We start from the raw sequence: 18897 nt of genomic DNA, 5'->3' as shown, positions 1-18897 counted from the left end.
GCAGTGGTTATTCCTGCCTTGGTTCACTTAGAGCATGACTCTGTGTTGGTGGCTCTGAAGACGAAAATGGGAAACCCAGCTGATGGGGTTGGTTTGGGGGTATCTGCTCTAAGCGTTGGTCACTGGGTATCTGTGTTATTCAGCAAAGGTCTGCTGAGTCCCATTGTCCCCCTGGCCTTGTCTTGCTGGGTTTCAGGGTCACCTGTGCTCCAAGGAAGAGCAGAGTTAATGTGAAGAGCCCCACCCTGTGCTTGTTTGAGGATCTGTGAGGGCTCAGCAGCCCCACTGTGGTGAAATCAGCAGGTGGTTGTGTGGCGAAGGCAGCAGGTGTCTTGGCATCACATTTAAACAGAGCGTTCGCGAGCGAAGCCAGCATGTTCACTGCTCCCCTCCTTCCCTCCACTGTTGCTAGTTAGGGTTCCATAGCAGAAGAGAAGCACGAAGCAGCGAGAGAGACACAGAGTGAGACTGTGGTTGGAGGGTGTGTTCTTTCTCTCTGGAGTTCCCTACCCAGACCCTCCTACCTCCGTCATTAAATCCTCACTCCTCTGTGACATGTGTTCCTGTGCACTGTCCGTGGGCCTCCTGCACAGGGCATATGGGATTATCAGTGTGTGAGCACGCATGGCTCCTTGTGAGCCTTTATGAGAAGGGACCCATCTTCCCCATCTCCACTTAGGTGTCTGACCTTAGGGGCCACTTTTGATAGGGATTCCATCTCCCTTTTCTCTGCATGGTGCCTGCTACAGCAGATAGACCCTGGAATTGGAAACAACACCAACTGCATCATAAAGTTCTGGGAAGGTCGCTTTGAATAGCTCAGGGGCTCCTTGGTTTACAGCAGCCTCGGCCTCTCTTTGCAGTTCTACACCCCTTGCAGTTGGCTTCTTAGCTCTATTGTGGTTTGATTTCATTCTGTTTCCATGCTCCTCAAAAGTCAGGCAAGGTCTAAAGCAGAGGAAGATGGGAGATGGTGGGACCATGTGGTCTCCTGAGCAATCTGCTGAGAGTGGTTTCTGAAGCCTTGGGGATCGTCAGCTGGTTCAGACAAGTCAAGAGTGTCCACAGGAACACTGAGTACCGGGGGCAATCATGCATTCTGCTTACTGTGTACTCAGGGGAAGCATACCTGGTAATTTATAGCCCAGCCTCCAGAGTTAATTTTTCTGCCTTCTTTAAAGGATGCTTCCCTCTCCTGTGGCCTCCTGTGGCCTCCTTTGTCTGTTTGCTTTCTGTTGGGAGACTTTCATGGAGCGATTATTGTGCACTAAGTAGTGTGTCAGGGATAGAGCTGTGAAAATCACACAGAACTAACTTTGTACATTAGCTGTGACACACAAACATGCCACTTGCTGGGGTTAACCAGGACACTTGATACTTAGTGAGTTTATTGAGCACAAAGCTGACTCAGCTGGCCATGGCTAGTGCAAAAACAGCCCAGACTGCTCTCAAGAAAGTGGTGTCACGGAGCCATCAGAAATGGACTAACACTGTGGACACCCAGCCTATGTGAGGCCTGTGCTTCCTGCCACCCTGAAGGACAGACTGAAAGAACAGAAGTAAAACACTGCATATACAACAGACTATTCTGAAAGAGCCATTGTAGGCTGGGTTCCATACATACAAATCCTTCACTGCTATTGAAACAGATGTGTTCAGTGGGACAGGGAAGGTATGAGAGGGTCCAGGCATTTGGGGGAACATCTCTTTTCCAGTCAGACTGAGGTGTTAGGGGGCCAGAGGCATCCTGTGCTCTGTGTTGAGACACCCCAGAAACCTGGCCTGCTAGCACATAATATGGAGCATGTGGCGTCTAGTTTCTTCTCTGTGGTTTTGAGACACGGTGATGCCCTGTATCCAGCTACATTCTAGGAGAAGATGCTATCAGGTCAGGCTCCTTCCTATGTCCTTGAGCCTTTGCCCCTAAGCAGTGGCTGGGAGCTGTTTGCTGCTCTTTCCAGAACACTCTCCTTGGCTTTGTAGAAGTGTGCACTGCAGAATGGGGGCATTCCTTCAAAGCTAACAGGTCCCATGGCTTTCCCCTCATAAAGCACACAGGAATGGATGCTCCACAGGCCCCAAGCTGTCAGCACGCCTTGCTTCTTTGCTGTGCATCAGCAATTAGACCAAAGGATATTATTTTATCTCTCATTAGTCATCCCTTGCAAGCCTATTCCACATGCAGTGCACAGCTTGCTCTTTATGACTAAAAGGTAATTGTATTGTTTGTGTTTGCTCTATATGTTTGGGCGTCCTCTGGAACAGAGGAGCAAAGTTCGTGGCTGATAAATGCTAATGGACAATCTGATGGGGGAGATCTTAGTCAGCTGTGTCAGCTGAAGGCTCCTGGAGATCAGGGGTGAAGCCTCTTCACCTTGGAAACCTTCCTTTGTTCTTGGTACAGCCTTTTCTACTGCAAGGCATCTCAGGGCCACTTGTCAGCTACTCTTCTGTAGCTTCATGCCCTGAGATAGCTAGTGACCTTACCTGAGTGAGGCATGCAGGTTGAGTCTGTACAGAGGGTTCACGTTGGGGGTGGCTGGGAGCCATGCAGCCGCTGAATCATTGGGATCAACTTAAACAAAGACACATTTTTAAGGGCTCTGAGTATGGGGAGCTAATGCCTCTGAGAGGAGAACCAGGCCTTTCATGTGCATCCTAGAATGCACAAGGATTGTGCATAATCTCTTTACTGAATGGTCATTTCTAAGTGTCTGAACATGGATGACATGAAGCTAGGAGCTTAGGTCTGCCCTCAGTGAACCATCTTCCTTGCCTGGTGGCTAGAAGTAGTCCCCAGGCTAGGGACTAGCACAAGCCAGGACACAGAGGGTTACAGCTGCTAGGATTCTGTAGAATTGACACAGCCAGGGAGCCAGGGACAGCCTGGCACGTCCCTTGCCTTGCAGAGTCTGTGTCAGCATTTTCCTGGGATAAATGGACCTGCAGTCTGGTTCGTCTTTGCACAGCACTCCTTGCCTACCTTCACTGACTGATTTTCTCAAGAGCATGCATTGATAACTGGGGTCAGAGGCTCTTGGTAGAAGCATTGCGTATTTTAGGGAAATAAAAAAAATGTAGCTTCTATCGAAATTGCTTTTCCTCAAGTTTACTGGTTGCATCAGGTTATATACAGTTCTCCCACATCCTGGCCTGATTTCTTTTGTTAATGTTCTTAGTTAGTTTTTTAAAAAACTGTTTCTGCATTCTTTTTAGCTCTGCACATTTGTAATAAGTCTCTCAAATGTGCCTCTGAGCTATGGGAGCTCACTATCACAGGGTTTTGTTTTTGTTTTTGCTTTTGTTTTTTGAGGAAAGGAGAAGAGTTGCCTACTACATGGCTTGGGGATTTCTCACCCAGGACTCTTGCTTCTTCCCTAAGACCATGGGTCTCTGTCTCTGTCTCTCTCTGTTTCTCTCATACACACACACTCTCTTGTTCTCACTCTGTCTCTCTGTCTCTGCCACACCCCCTCCGTGAGTGTGTGTGTGTGTGTGTGTGTGAGTGAGTGTCACAGACTCTGATGCTACAGTAGAATCGGGCATGAACCAGTCCCATGTCTGTGTGCCATATCTCCTGGGCTTGAGCATTTTTCCCTTGTGCTCACACTGCCCCATGTAGCTTCCCTGTTATGGACTTTGCTGGTCCCCTGAGATGCTGCTTTCTTCTGTGTCCTCTGCGTGCTAATCTCCCCCAATCACCCTTTCTCCCATGCTCTGTCAGTCACCTGTATGCATCTTTTCTCTTTCCATATCCCCAGGTGTCAGAGGCTAATGCTCAGTAAGTGTGGGAGGCACAATAATGTTACTGACTCCCAAGATGCATACACTATAATCTCAGAGCCCTTGGCTATGCCGCCTCTGTGAGAGACTGGGTTTTGTAGGTATATCAAATGAAGGATGCTAAGATGCATTGGAAACCATAGTTTGTCAATGTGTGACCATAGGGCTCATTTTAAGGGGGAGAGTGGACATATGGTATGTCAGAAGGGATAGGACTGAAAAAACATGGGACTGGACCCTCAACCCAAGAATATAGATGGCTCCTAGAAGCTGCAGAGATAAGAAGGGTGCACAGAAGAAACATCACCTCTGGGATCCTTTGCAGACCTCTGGAACCATAAGATAACTCTCTCTCTCTCTCTCTCTCTCTCTCTCTCTCACTCACAAACACACATACACAAACACACACACACACATATAAACACACACATACACACACATACACATACATATACAATACTTGTATGTGTATATATTTATATATATGATTTTAAGTCATTAAGCTGGTGGTCATTTTTTTCATGGCAATAACTAATAGGCAGAGGGTGTGCTGTGCATCAGAGGATACCTAGAGACATCAGGAAGGGCTATGGCCCTGTTCACCACCTCTCAGAGGGCTATCCTGGCCTCCTGCTCTCATTAGCTTGGTGCTCTCATTTTCCATCCTAGCAGCTGACTGGTGAAGTTGAGAGGAGAGATGGCACTTGGTACCACAACAGGGATTTAAGATGTGATTTTTTTGCCATGCTATTGTGTTGTCTACTGTTTAGAGCCACCTGGGCTGACATCAATATTTTAAGCCCCCAAAGCCTGTAAGTCTAGACTTCAGATGCCAGCCATGCCTCTTTTGCTGTTTCTCACTCTGTGTTTGGTCTGGAGTCTTAATCTCAGTACATAATCTTAGGACACAGGAGTGCACATTTGCAGGCGTGTGGACTGCCCACTCCCAGCATGCCCAGGAAGCTGAGGTGAGGTGAGGCTTCTGCTCTCATGCCTTCCCCCACACCCAACCTAGTTTCTTCCTGCTGATGGTCTTTACTCTTCACCAGATTTAATACCCTTGTAATTGTATATTCTATTAGTGCTGTATAGACAGTGGCACAGAAGCTTCTAGAGGCCAAGCTTACCCCCACACCTTGTAATTGTATATTCTATTAGTGCTATATAGACAGTGGCACAGAAGCTTCTAGAGGTCAAGCTTCCCGCCACCCCCCCCCCCCAAGAATCAGAGAGCTCCTGCCAACTCTAGCCTGGGTCTGCTGGTATAAACTCTTTGGCAATCCCACTTCACCTGTCTGCTTATTGTGATGGATGTTTCTATGGTGTTCAGCACACATGAATGTTGTGGAACAGATTTGATTGGTAGTATGCATAGAAACTAGGTTTTCTGAATCCAACAGTCTCAGGTGACTTACATATCTTGTCTTAATAAAGAAGTGATTTTCTGCCCCATAATATGACTTAAACTAGACATGTGGGATCCCTCTTGCTGTGAGAGGACAGGTACATCATTCGGCAGGCAGTAACAGAAGTTGAGAGAACAGAAAGTATGTCTGTTGTAGCATTTTTCTTAGGTAGCTGTTCACTCTTCTGCAGTGTTTACTGAAGCTACCACTCTGGAGCTGTGGACTCAGCAATGTGTGTGAGGTAGGTCTCTGTCCTTAAGCTGTGCTGTGGTAGAATTCTAGTGCAGGGATGGAAACATCAGGAGGTAGAAGATGATGAAAGAGTGGGGAGTTATACACAACCCTACTGTATAGCACTCATTTTGCACCATCTGAATAGCAAGAGTTTTTGCAGAAATTCCTGTGCTGTCTGACAAGTATGGTTTAGTGGTTTCTTCAGAAGTGGACCTTTTTGGCCAGGTCTGACTTTAGAGCCTGGGCACTTTCCTTACCTCACGGCTCTGGGCCTGGCATAGATCTACATGAAGACAACTTTGAGGACATTGATTAGGGCTCACTCCTATTTCCATTCCTTTTTTATCTCTAGATATATGTGGCTCATGGCCACCCAGGGAGGATATGGTGTTTTCTTTACCTGAGGGTGAGACAATGCTTTCTCTCCAGGGCCTCAGGTCACTTTTTTCCTTACTTTTCAGTTCTTTACATGGATGCTCAGTCTTCCATGTAGATAAACACACCTTCTTGCCTCACCACAGGCTACCCATCCACATCTAACACATAGCTTTGAAGGCTTGGATCTAGAGAGCAATTCTTTCCTCGGAATCAATCCTCAGAAAAATATTTGAAACCTCAGATCAAGTCCTGGACATCAGGATGCTTATATGTTACTTTTAATATGAAAGCAACCAAAATGTCTGACACCTAATAGTTGACTGTTAGATAGCTATTGAGAAAATTATGCTTTTACAGAATTTGTAATGTTGGGCTATATATTCTCTGGCTTCTGGGCATTTTAATGGACCTTCTGTTCTGTTGCTGCCTTGCCTGTGCCTTGCAGTCCCCTACCCCCAGCAGAAGGTGTCACACATGTTCCTGTAGAGGAGCAGTTCCAAACCTGTGGGTCAAGACCCTTTGGGGGGTCACAAATAGTCAAGCCCTGTATGTCCATGCTCAAGGGGTGGCGTGACATGGTTCCTGCCCCTGGAACAGGGTGTGGGCCTTTACAAGTATTGATGCTTACTAGGCATAAGACTTGATTGTATATTTTATATTGCTGTTTTGGAGACTGTCCACTCTACCATGGCTAATGACTCCATAATAATCAGAGTCAGCATGAGTCCAGGAGGTCAGGGTGTATGTAATGTACTTAACAAAATGGTAAATGATGTGACCTTTAGAACAGCCCTTAAGGCTATGGGAAAGAACTCTGAAAATGTAAGTTAAAGAATGTATACTTTCTCAACTATGCAAAATATAAGGATGCAATATTAATGGTATGAGAAGCTTCATGGACCTAACAGAACAAAGGCAGCCAGGTTGTTAGAAAGATACAAAGACAGGCAGATTCTTGAGTTTAAGATCAGCCTGGGACAGGTGAATTTAGATCCAGACATGGTAGGAATGGTAATCTCAGGACAGGATCCCACCCAGCTAGCTTATTGTCTTTGTTTACAAAGACCAGGAAATCTCTAAATTAATTTGAAATGTTTAAAAAAAATGTACTTTCTGTCCTTTTCTAGGAATCAAGGAGCTAAGGAGGCTAATTTATAAGATAATAAAAAAAGTATCTGGAGTAAATAACTGAGTTGATATATAAATAAAAGCCTGGGCTTTGTTCTGCAAGAGAGAACTACCCAGAGATAACTGTTTGGAGAGTGAACACAGATCTTTTAGAATCTTTTCTAACAGATTTTCTGACTTTGGTCAGAAAACCCATGAGGTATCCAGAGAACTTTTAGAATTTGTTTCTAGCATGAGAAAGCTGTCTTTAGCAGAGAGCTGTCTCAAGCAGAAAGCTATCTGGAGCAGACTTCAGAGCCAAGAGGTATCTATAGAGCTCTTTGGAGAACCATCTTAAGCAGATCTGAAAGTTGTCAGTTTGTACCCATGATTGACTTCAAGTTATTTCTTTTGCTGCTCCCAAACACCTTGTCAGGAACTCCACTCCAAGCCAAGGCTGGTCCTTCACCACAAATAAGATATTTACATTATGATTCATAGTTGCAGCAAAATTACAGTTATGATATAGCAATGAAATAATTTTATGGTTACAACAACATGAAGCACTATATTAAAGCATTCGAGAGGTTGAGAACCACTGCCACGGAGCCTGAGGGAACTGCCGCTTTTTTTCTCAGAATCGGGACCACAGGGAGCACCAACATCAAGACCCAGCTTAGGGCTCAGCTTTGAACACAAATGCTCACAGCTTAATACATAGAATAGGAGGGATACAAAATGACATTAAAAATAAGATGCCATCATCATAAAAATTAACTGACATGATTAACGCATATGCCTGTGTATGTGACTAGAAATATGGAAGACTGCAGCCATTGGGGCCATATCACAGGCAATAGTTCTTTCTTTCTTTCTTTCTTTCTTTCTTTCTTTCTTTCTTTCTTTCTTTCTTTCTTTCTTTCTTTCTTTCTTTCTTTCTTTCTTTCTTTCTTTCTTTTTCTTTCCTTCCTTCCTTCCTTCCTTCCTTCCTTCCTTCCTTCCTTCCTTCCTTCCTTCCTTCCTTCCTTCCTTTTGAATATATTCTTCATTTGCATTTTAAATGTTATACCTTTTCCCAGTTTCCCCCTACCAGAAAACCCCCAACCCATCTTCCCACCCCCTGCCTCCAAGAAGATGCTCCTCCACCCAACCCACTTCCACCTATCCCCCATCCCCGATTTCCTCACGCTGGGGCATCTGTCAAGCCTTCATAGGACCAAGGACCTTCCTCCCACTGATACCCGACAAGACATTCCTCCGCCACATTTGCAGCTGGAACCATGTGTACCCCTTGGTTGATGGCTTAGTCCCTAGGAGGTCTGGTTGGCTAACATCTTTGTTCTTTCCATGGGGCTGCAAATCCCTTCAGCTCTTCCAGTCTTCCCTCTAACTCCTCTGTTGGGGAACCTGTGCTCAGTCCAAGGTTGGCTGCTAGCATCTGCCTCTGTATTTGTGAGGCTCTGTCCCCTCCAGAGACAATCATAACAGGCTCCTTTCGGCATATACTTCTTGTCATCCATAATAGTACTGGGGCTTGGTGACTGTTTATAGGATGAATCACTGGGTAGGGCAGACTCTTGGTGGCCTTTCCTTCAGTCTCTGCTCCACACTTTGCCTCCATAATTGCTCATCTGAGTATTTTGTTCCCTTTCTCAGAAAAATCAAAGTACCCACACTTTGGTCTTCCTTCTTCTTGAGCTTCCTGTGGTCTGTGAATTGTATCTTATTTATTCTGAGCTTTTGAGCTAATATCCACTTATCAGTGAGTATATACCATGGGTGTTCTTTTGTGATTGGGTTACCTCACTCACGATGATATTTTCTAGTTCCATCCATTTGCCTAAGAATTTCATGAAGTCATTGTTTTTTAATAGCCGAATAGTACTCCATTGTGTAAATATACTACATTTTCTGTATCCATTCTTCTGTTGAAGGACATCTAAGTTCTTTCCAGCTTCTGGCTATTATAAATAAGGCTGCTATGAACATAGTGGAGTCTGTCCTTATTGCATGTTGGAGCATCTTTTGAGTATATGCCCAGGAGTGGTATAGCTGGATCCTCAGGTAGTACTATGTCTAATTTTCTGATGTACTGCCAAACTGATTTCCAGAGTGGTTTTAACAACTTGCAATCTCACCAGCAATGGAGGAGTGTTCCTCTTTCTCCAAATCCTCGTCAGTATCTGTTGTGCCCTGAGTTTTTCATTTTAGCCATTCTGACTGGTGTGAGAAGGAATGTCAGGGTTGTTTTGATTTGCATTTCCCTGATAACTAAGGATGCTGAACATTTCTTTAGGTGCTTCACAGCCATTTGAATTTCCTCAGTTGAGAATTCTCTGTTTAAATATTTCTGTACTCCATTTTTAATAGGGTTATTTGACTTTCTGGAGTGTAACTTCTTGAGTTCTTTATATACATTGGATATTAGCCCTCTCTTGGATGTAGGATTGGTAAAGACCTTTTCCCAATCTGTTGGTTGCCATTTTGTCCTATTGACAGTGTCCTTTGCCTTACAGAAGCTTTGCAGTTTTATGAGGTCCCATTTGTCAATTCTTGTTTTTAGAGCATAAGCTATTGGTGTTCTGTTCAGGAAATTTCCCCCTGTGCCCATGTGTTCAAGGCTCTTCCCCATTTTCTCCTCTATAAGCTTCAGTGTATCTGGTTTTATGTGAAGGTCCTTGATCCACGTGGACTTGAGCTTTGTACAAGGAGATAAAAGTAGGTCAATTTGCACTTTCCTACATGCTGACCTCCTGTTGATCCAGCACCATTTGTTAAAAATGCTGTCTTTTTCCACTGGATGTTTTTAGCTCCTTTGTCAAATATCAAGTGACCATAGATGTTTGGGTTCATTTCTGGGTCTTCAATTCTATTCCACTGATCTTCCTGCCTGTGTCTGTACCAATACCATACAGTTTTTTTTTTATCACTATTGCTCTGTAGTAGAGCTTGAAGTCAGGGATGGTGATTCCCCCAGAAGATCTTTTGCTGTGGAGAATAGTTTTTGCTATCCTGGGTTTTTTGTTATTCCAAATGAATTTGCAGATTGCTCTATCTAGCTCTATGAAGAATTGATTTGGAATTTTGATGGGGATTGCATTGAATTTGTAGATTGCTTTCCGCAAGATGGCCATTTTTACTATATTAATCCTGCCAATCCATGAGCATGGGAGATCTTTCCATCTTCTGAGATCTTTGATTTCTTCAGAGTCTTGAAGTTCTTCTCATACAGATCTTTCACTTGCTTGGTTAGAGTCATATCAAGGTATGTAATATTATTTGTGACTATTGTGAAGGCTGTCATTTCCCCAATTTCTTTCTTAGCTTGTTTATCCTTTGAGTAGAGGAAGGATACTGATATTTTTGAGTTAATTTTATATCCAGCCACTTTGCTGAAGTTGTTTATCTGCTTTATCAGTTCTCTGGTGGAATTTTTGTGGTCACTTAAGTATATAATCATATCATCTTCAAATAGTGATACTTTGACTTCTTCCTTTCCAATTTGTATACCTTTGACCTCCTTTTGTTGTCTAATTGCTCTGGCAGAACTTCGGGTACTATATTGAATAGATAGGGAGAAAGTAGGCAGCCTTGTCTAATCCCTGATTTTAGTGGGATTGCTTCAAGTTTTTCTCCATGTAGTTTGATATTGGCTACCGGTTTGCAGTATATTTCTTTCACTATGTTTAGGTATAGGCCTTGATTTCCTGATCTCTCCAGGACTTTTAACATTAAGGGATGCTGAATTTTGTCAAATGCTTTTTCAGCATCTAATGAAATAATCATGTGGTTTTTTTCTTTGAGTTTGTTTATGTAGTGGATTACATTGATGGATTTCCGTATATAGAGCCAACTCTACATTCCTAGGATGAAGCCTACTTGATCATGGTCAGTTATCATTTTGATGTATTCTTGGATTCATTTGTCAGGAATTTTATTGAGTATTTTTGCATCAATGTTCATAAGGGAAATTGGTCTGACGTTCTCTTTCCTCCTTTGGTCTTTTTTTGGTTTAGATATAAGCATTATTGTGGCTTTATAGAATGAATTTGGTAGTGTTCCTTGTGTTTCTATTTTGTGGAATAGTTTGAAGAGTAGCGGTATTTAGGTCTTCTTTGAAGATCTGGTAGAATTCCTTATTAAACCTATCTGGTCCTGGGCTTTTTTTTTTTTTTTTTTTTTTTTGGTTGGGAGACTGTTAATAACTGCTTTTGTTTCCTCAGGACTTATGGGACTATTTAGATGATTTATCTGATCCTGTTTTAATGTTGGCACCTAGTATGTGTCTAGAAAGTTGTCCATTTTGTCCAGATTTTCAAATTTTGTAGAGTATAAACTTTTGTAGTAGAATCTGATGATGTTTTTAATTTCCACACTTTCTGTTGTTACGTCTCCCTTTTCATTTCTGATTTTATTAATTAGAATTTTATTATTTTATTACTTGGGTGGTGCCTCTGTGCCCTCTGGTTGGTCTGGCTAAGGTTTTATCTATCTTGTTGATTTTCTCAAAGAGCCAGCTCCATGTTTTGTTGATTCTTTGTATAGTTCTTTTTGTTTCTATTTGGTTGACTTTGGCCCTGAGTTTGATTATTTCCTGCTGTCTACTCCTCTTGGGTGCATTTGCTTTTTTTTTGTTCTAGAGCTTTCAGGTGTGCTGTCAAACTGCTAGTGTAAGCTCTCTCCATTCTCTTTTTGGAGGTACTTAACACTATGAGTTTTCCTCTTAGCACTTCCTTCATTGTGCCCCATAAATTTTGGTATGACGTGTCTTCATTTTAATTAAATTCTAAAAAATCTTCAATTTCTTTATTTCTTCCTTGACCAAGTTATCATTGAGTAGAGCATTATTCAATGCCAAATGTATGTATGTTTTCCATTGTTTTTGTTTGAACTTACAACCAGCCTTAGACTGTGGTGATCTGATAGGTTGCATGGAATTTCAGTATTCCTGTATCTGTTGAGGCCTGTTTACTGACCAATTATATGGTCAATATATTCTTTTGCTTTAGGATGGGATGTTCTATAGGTATCTGTTAGATCCATTTGGTTCATAACTTCCAATAGTTTCACTGTCTTGGTTTAGTTTCTGCTTCAATGATTTGTCAATTGCTGAGAGTGGGGAATAGGTTTCTTCAGAGTTTACTAGTGTGTGTACTACACAGGAAGCTTTATTGCTCGACAGAGATACAAGTTATGTTTAGTTTTCAAATTACTACCATGGTCCTTTTCCTATCATCATGGTCTGGTGTATGTTTGGGTTTGCTTGTTTTGTCTGGGAAAGAATTGAACATAACTCTTGCCCATTTTAACTTGGTTTTCACCAACATCCAAGGTACCTTTAGTGTGCCTGGACTCTGGGAGCACTCATTGGGCAGCTAGTCCTCTAGATCCTTTGGACATGAGAATTGCAGAGCACATTGTGGATCCTAGACTGAACTCAAAACTGCTCAGAGAAGCTCATCGGAGGGAGACTGCTGCTGAAGAAACTTGTACTCCCATGTTCACCATGACATCTCTGGAGTCTTCACTCAGTCAAGTCTGCTCAGTCCTGAGCCCCTTTCAGCTCCCCAGAGCAAGCCTTAGGGTATCTGTAACTGGCTGCACCGGAATGGTTGCAAGCTCGCGCCACTAACATTACACTGGATGGCTCTATTTACATACTTACTTAATTTTTTGAGGTAAGGTTTCATAATGTATCTCAGGCTGGCCTAGAACTCTTGCAGATTCTACTGACTGAGCCTCTGAGTGCTAATATTATATTGTCAGCTGTCTGGATGCACTCTACCTTGCTTCTCTTCTGGTGTCCCACCACAGCATCCTGCGGGGCACCTTTACTTTTGCTATTCTGCTCAACATTATTCTTCTTCAGTGTAGTTTCCATGTGTGGGAAAACCCTGATAATTAAGGTCACAGTCTACCATGTACACATAGCTCCTCTGAGTTCAATACAAAATGGAGGACTCCCTTTACCTGCAGGGCTTGTTCTTCACTGATCTTGTCTGGGGCGCTAGAGATGCCCACCTTCTACCTGCAGAATGTCAGCATTATAGGATCAGCTTCCTTTCTCTTGATCAGAGTCTGTCTGCAAGTACCTGGAATAACTGGAATGCCTTTCCTTACAATTGAGACATTCTTCGGTACCTTAAACTCTAGCCAATGATACAGGCCCTAGACATTCCTAATCCCTTCCCCAAAGCTATATAGCCCTTCATTCACCCAGAATATGGTTGAGTTGCCTCTGTGAAGTTGGTCCTGGAAGTCTGTCATTTCTGTCATACTCTTGGACTGTTGGAACCTGTTCTTTATCTCTGCTCCTTTTGTCCTCTTGTGCCAGTGGCCAAAGCCCCCAGGGAGAAGAAAGGACACATCCATGGTGCCTGACACTGTCATATGCCTGTCCTCTGGCATTGACCTTGCTATCTCATTTTATTCCTGAGATCTACTGGGTCCCAGCAGTCACTATGCAGTGTGTCTTCTGGTGTCCCCCCACCTAGCCCGACTCCAAGGTTGGTATTTTCTCTGAAATATGCTCAGCTTTCTTTGTTTGCATTTGTCTGAGAACAGGGCTAAGTTCCATGCTAGACCATAGAAGGTGGCCTGATCTCCAGTGGGACTTCAGTTTCCCTGGGCTATCTCAGTCCCAGAGGCCTTGAAAACAGTTATTTTTCTGTGTTCTTGATCATGGCACCTTCTATAACATGCTGTCTCCTTGGCAACTTTCACAGCCAAGGCTAGTCCCAAGTTTTCTGTGGACAAAAGCAGTTGTTGCTATTGGAACTAATTGGCGTCAAGTTATTTTAGTTTCTATGAGGAAAATCTACTGTCTTTGGACTATTACAGGATAAGCCTCATCTTTGAAGTATAAAGTGTTCCGTGCACGAGTTTGCCCTCTTCTTTCCAAAGCTGTGGCCCACTTCAGAAGGTTTTTTTTTTTTTTTTTTTTTTTTGTCCACCCAGCTTTTCATCCTTTCTCTATCAGCTCTTAGAGTCCCACACAGCCTCTTTAGACTAATTAGAAGAGATGTTGGGCCTTTTCCCAGTGAATTGTCATTCCTCCTGAGCTGGCCCAAGATGTTCTCTTCCATGGTGGGGAGAGGAAGATGGAAGGTATTTGTTCATCTAAGGACCTTCAGTTAACCTGTGCAGAGCCAGCTCCACAGGGACTGGTCTAGTGCCAAGGCCATCATGAGGCTGTGCCCATGAATGAAGCTCCTAAAGATTTGGCCATCCTGTTTGTTTTGCTTTTTTCAGTTTGGGGTCATACCATGGTGTCTCATGCTTCTTCTCTAGTCCTGTGCCTGGGAGCTAAGGTCAGATAGGCTTGAAGGAGATCTAAGATTCCATCTTTAAGATGGCTATAGACTGAGAGTTCTGTCTGCCTTCTTCTCTGCTTGGGGAGAGGTAATCTCTCTTGGGGCACACAGTCCCCTTCCCTATTCAGACCAGTCATTTCTTATTAGGATTCACAGAAGTCCTCTCACCCAGAACATGCTCCAGGCTCACCAGCCCCTTGGCACCACCTGACACACACTGTACTGTCCTACTCCCCACACAGCCTGATGGAATACAAACTCCTGGTTGTACCTCTGTGAATGGCCACACTAACCCCTCAGCTCTTGCAAGGGACTTCAGTCCTTTGTCATCTGTCTTTTATACTTCTGGCCCCATCTTGCCCTGAAATACTCAGTGCCCTGTCCACACCTTCACTCTTCAAAATACAGCTTCAGTGCCTGACCACTGAACTCAGCCCCCTCTCGGCTGGCTCTCCCTTGTGACACATGTCACAAGCATTGGTGAGCATCAGGAGTGGAACAAGGCCATCCAGCATGCACGCGCAGGTCTTTGCCCACAGAAAGGACCTGTCTTAATCTTAGGCAATTTCCAAGATGTCCTCACTGTGCTTGGTTTCTGAGGGAGGATGGAGAAGATGTAAGTAGATCAGAAATAGGTCCCTAGGTTGATGAGACCCTACCAAAAGAGATGGAGACAGGTACCCGAGCACCAGTGTCCCTGTGGAGTGAAAGAGGACAAAGTGCATGTGTCCACCAAGAGAGGCCGGTCTGCTGGAGATGCAGTTGCTCTCTGTGTGCAACAGCTTCTTTACTCTACCAGCCAATGAAGGGAGCAGTGGGGGAGGAAGGAGGCTCCAGCCTAGGCCTCACCTCTGCATGCATAATGCCTTGATGATCTTGTGTATGTCACAAGCCCAGGGAATTGAGCACAGATGCTTTCAAATGCAGAGAATTCATCAGGTGTTAGTAGCAGGTGCAAAAGTTCCTTGAGATTTTCCTGAGGTGAGGAATGGGGAAGTTTTTGGTTTGTCTGGATATTTCTGACTTCTCCCATAGTGAACATTAACTTAGCTGTCACAAACAGGGTGTACCAAATGGTCCTGAGTCCAGTAGACAGCAGGTTCAGAGGACTGATTTGCTGCTGTTCAAGTGGTCTTGGCCCATGTCTTGCCCTGCATTGTTATTTTCTAGTTAGGCACTTCTCAATTCTTATCCTATATGATGATCTGATATGGATGCTTCCTGAGTCAAACCTTATTCCCTCTGGTCTCAGAACATTTGAGATAGGGAAGTTGGATGTGTAAGAGCCATTTGATACCTTTGTTTATCTCATATATTGATGCTGAACAATATAAGACAGTGGATATCAAGTTGATTCCTGTATCCATTTTGGGGGAGCTTTATATCTCCCAGTAGATGGACCTGGTTCTGTGTGTCCTTATCCACCAAAGCACCCACAGTTGATGATGTGAAGAGACCAGCTTGTAAGGCCTATAACATTTATTTTACATGGACACGTGTTCCTAGTATTTTTGTACTTATATGAAGTGAAAGGCGTAAAAGATGGGGACAGTTGGCTTTCTGTGGCCAGCTCTCCTGTGGCAATGGTTTGGCAACCAGTGTTTTTGCTGTTGTTTGTTTGTTTGTTTTTATCTATATTGTCTGTATAACTAGTTCTATAATAAAAAAGATTTGAATGTGTACCATATACAAAACTCAATACAAAATCCTATGCTTATAGACCTTATATTTGTGAAATCATTTATCTAAATCACACACATGCCAAGTTACCAAACTAATGGTAATAAAACTACCATATTAAACTGATAAGATATGTTGGTGGATCTAAATTGGGTGAATGGGAAGCAATGCCTGCAAAACTGATCCCTTTAATTTTGTGTGTCAATGTACAGTGACACAATGTAGAGCCTAGACATTTGTCTTTGCTCACACAAGGGAAATCCCCTGCTCCCCGCCCCCACTGTGCCATAAGTGGGGTGAACATGTTCCACTTTTTTCTCTGCCTTTTCTTGTATTTATTTTCCTTCTGTAAATTTATATAATATGTAACTGTTCAATTCCTATGTGGTTTATCTCCCCATATTCCAAGAGCAACATGTTTAATTTTGATGAAATGAGTTTATTAATTTCTGATTTATGACTCACAATTTGGTTTCAATCCGCAGAAAGTTTTGTTGAACCTAAGGATGTCAATAGACACTCTTTTTCTTTGTTAGGTTTTAGAGCTTTGGGTTCTGCCTGTATCTCTGCAGTACCTCTGGAGTTGATGGTGGGAGAGGTGCAAGGTGAAGGTTTTCATTCAGTGTTTTTGTGTCAAGATAACCATTTGTCCTTACAAGCCCTTCTTTGCCTCTTAGTTCAGGGAACTCATCACTGCCCTGGACCATGTAGAGATGTCATGCCAGCAATCCGCATCCACTTGGATTCATGTCTAGTCTGGCTCCTTAGCTCCCCTTCCTTCTTTCTTTCTTTCCCCTTATTTATTTATTAATACTTTCCTTATTAAACTTCTTTTTCATTTTGGGGGACTGAACCCCCATTAACTTACACAAGCTAGACAATCACTGTACAACTGAGCTGTATCCCAATTCCTAACAGTCTTTAAAGGCATAGTTCTTTGAGAATTTCATACAGTGTGCTTTGATCTTATTAACTCTTCCCTCTAAGACTTCTAAGAGCCATACATCTGTCTTCCATGCCCACCCAACTGTGTATCTTTTTCTTTTTAAACCCATTAAGTCCGTCTTTTTTTTTTTTTTTTTGCTGTCTACCTTGTAATAGAGGGCATGGGGCACTGTAAAACCTCCAAAATGGACTCCTACATGGGTAGAAGAAAGGTTTATTGGGAATCAGACTGCCAAGGCTGTTTCTAGGTGGGGGATGAGGTGGGTGGAGAGAACCAAAACAGTGGAAAAGCAAGCAGACTTTCTATGATAGTCAGCAGGGTGGGGTCTATGCTCTGATGCAGGCTCTTCAAAATAACTAGGAACTAGATGCCCTTGCTTGAAGTAATTGACTTTTGGGGATGGATTAAGGGATTTAAGAGGTCCTGGTAAACAGAAGTTTGCCTTATTGAGATTTGCTGAGGAATACTGGATTTACACTTCTGTTTTCCCAATAACAATCCTTCTGTTTACCAGATCAGCATCCTTTTGTCACCAGCACTGCCATTTGGATTGCAGGGTAGGGGATGGGAGGGCAGAGGTTGGGGTGGGTTGGGGAGTGCACTTTGGACCTAACACATATTCTTGGATAAGTGATTTTCCTCTAGAGATATGTGGTTCCACTTAGAGATAAAAAGGTCTACATTTTTAAAGAAAACTGGCTTTCCTTTTCCCAGAAGCTCCTAATTGCCAATAGCTCCTCAGTAGGGGTGGGTCTTTGTGTCTACCTCTCCCTTTCATGCTAGGGTTTGATCCGGCTTGGACTTGCTCAGGTCTTGTTCATATTATCCCAACTACTGTGAGTTCATATGTACAGCTGTCCTGCTGTGTCTAGAAGACACTGTTGTTGTCATCATCTGCCACTCTGGCTCTCCAACTCTTTCTGTTCCCTCTTCTGTAATGACCCCTGAGCCTTGGGAGGAGATGGGTGTGATGTAGATGCCCCATTTAGGATTGAGTGTTCTGCAGTCTCATGGTCTCTACCCTTTGGCCCGTTGTGGGTCTCTGCAATCACCATCTGCTACAAATAGACTCTTATCTGATGAGGGTTGAGGGATGCAGTAATCCATGGTGTGACCACAAGTCATTAGGAGTCAGTTTCCAAGAGTGGGCTAATAATAGAATGCATCAGTGTGCCCTGTTATGACAGCCAATTAGAGAACAAAGGTATTACATACACGCAGGGTTTGTCACCCAGAACTTGCTCAGGACTTTAATGTCCTAGCAGCCATTACCATCCTCAGGTGAGCTCTCAGCTTATTGCAGAACCCAAGCCTGTCCCCTGCTGTCCTACCTTGTCTTGCTCTTTCTTGTTCTTAAACACAAGCACCCAGACTCTGTATATCACAGCCACTTCCCATCCTCGTGCTGAACTTGCTGTTCTCTCTTGTTCCTTTGTTTGGCACCCTTGCTGGGACTTTGCTTGCAGCAGCAGGAGAGCACCACTCTGAGCAGTAGTCCAGGGTCTCATGGACTCTCACCATCCAAGAACCTCTCTGGAGCAGAAGAATCTAGAGAATTAGCCTTGGTCCTCTGGTTACAGACCCAGATTCTGGCAATGATTTTCTGGCTTATTTAACGTCTCAGTTGGGGTGGGTCACTTAAACTCTGAGCCCTCTTCTTCCTTAGTAATAATAAGAGAAAGAAGAGTTTCTTGAGATCATTGTGAGGATGATATGTCACTGGAAATAAAAGCCACTTAGAGAGGGGCAGGTGCACACTAGCACTGCTCACTGTTAACTCATTCTAAAGGTATCGTGGGTCAGACTTTAGCCACAGAGAGCCGAAAGATCCAGCGGTCACAAGGCTGAATGTGTTACCAGTCAAGAGAAAGCCAAGTATCTCAGATCACAAGCTCAAAGAGATGCTTCATTTTCTCCTTTTTACTGCCCAGGGAAAAAAAATTAAGAAATTAAGAAAGAAAGAAGGGAGGGAGGAAAGGAGGGAGGGAGGGAAGAAGGGAGGAAGGGAGGGAGAATAGGAAGCTAACTGAAATTCTTGCCCCAGCAGCTT

General features: G+C 43.5%; 1 protein-coding gene and 1 non-coding gene across 2 annotated transcripts in view; both read left to right on the top strand.

Annotated features, from left to right (window-relative positions):
• The window catches only part of Trappc9 (trafficking protein particle complex subunit 9), a 483396-nt gene that overhangs the window by 336163 nt on the left and 128336 nt on the right, over window positions 1-18897 (top strand).
• Window positions 7062-7125, top strand: LOC127668313 (U7 small nuclear RNA). The gene has a single exon (XR_007974082.1). It is a non-coding gene; the product is annotated as a U7 small nuclear RNA (small nuclear RNA).

This window comes from Apodemus sylvaticus, chromosome 17 (genome assembly GCF_947179515.1).
Source record: "Apodemus sylvaticus chromosome 17, mApoSyl1.1, whole genome shotgun sequence".
Taxonomy (NCBI): Eukaryota; Metazoa; Chordata; class Mammalia; order Rodentia; family Muridae; genus Apodemus; species Apodemus sylvaticus.
This window is presented reverse-complemented; position numbering and strand designations above follow the sequence as displayed.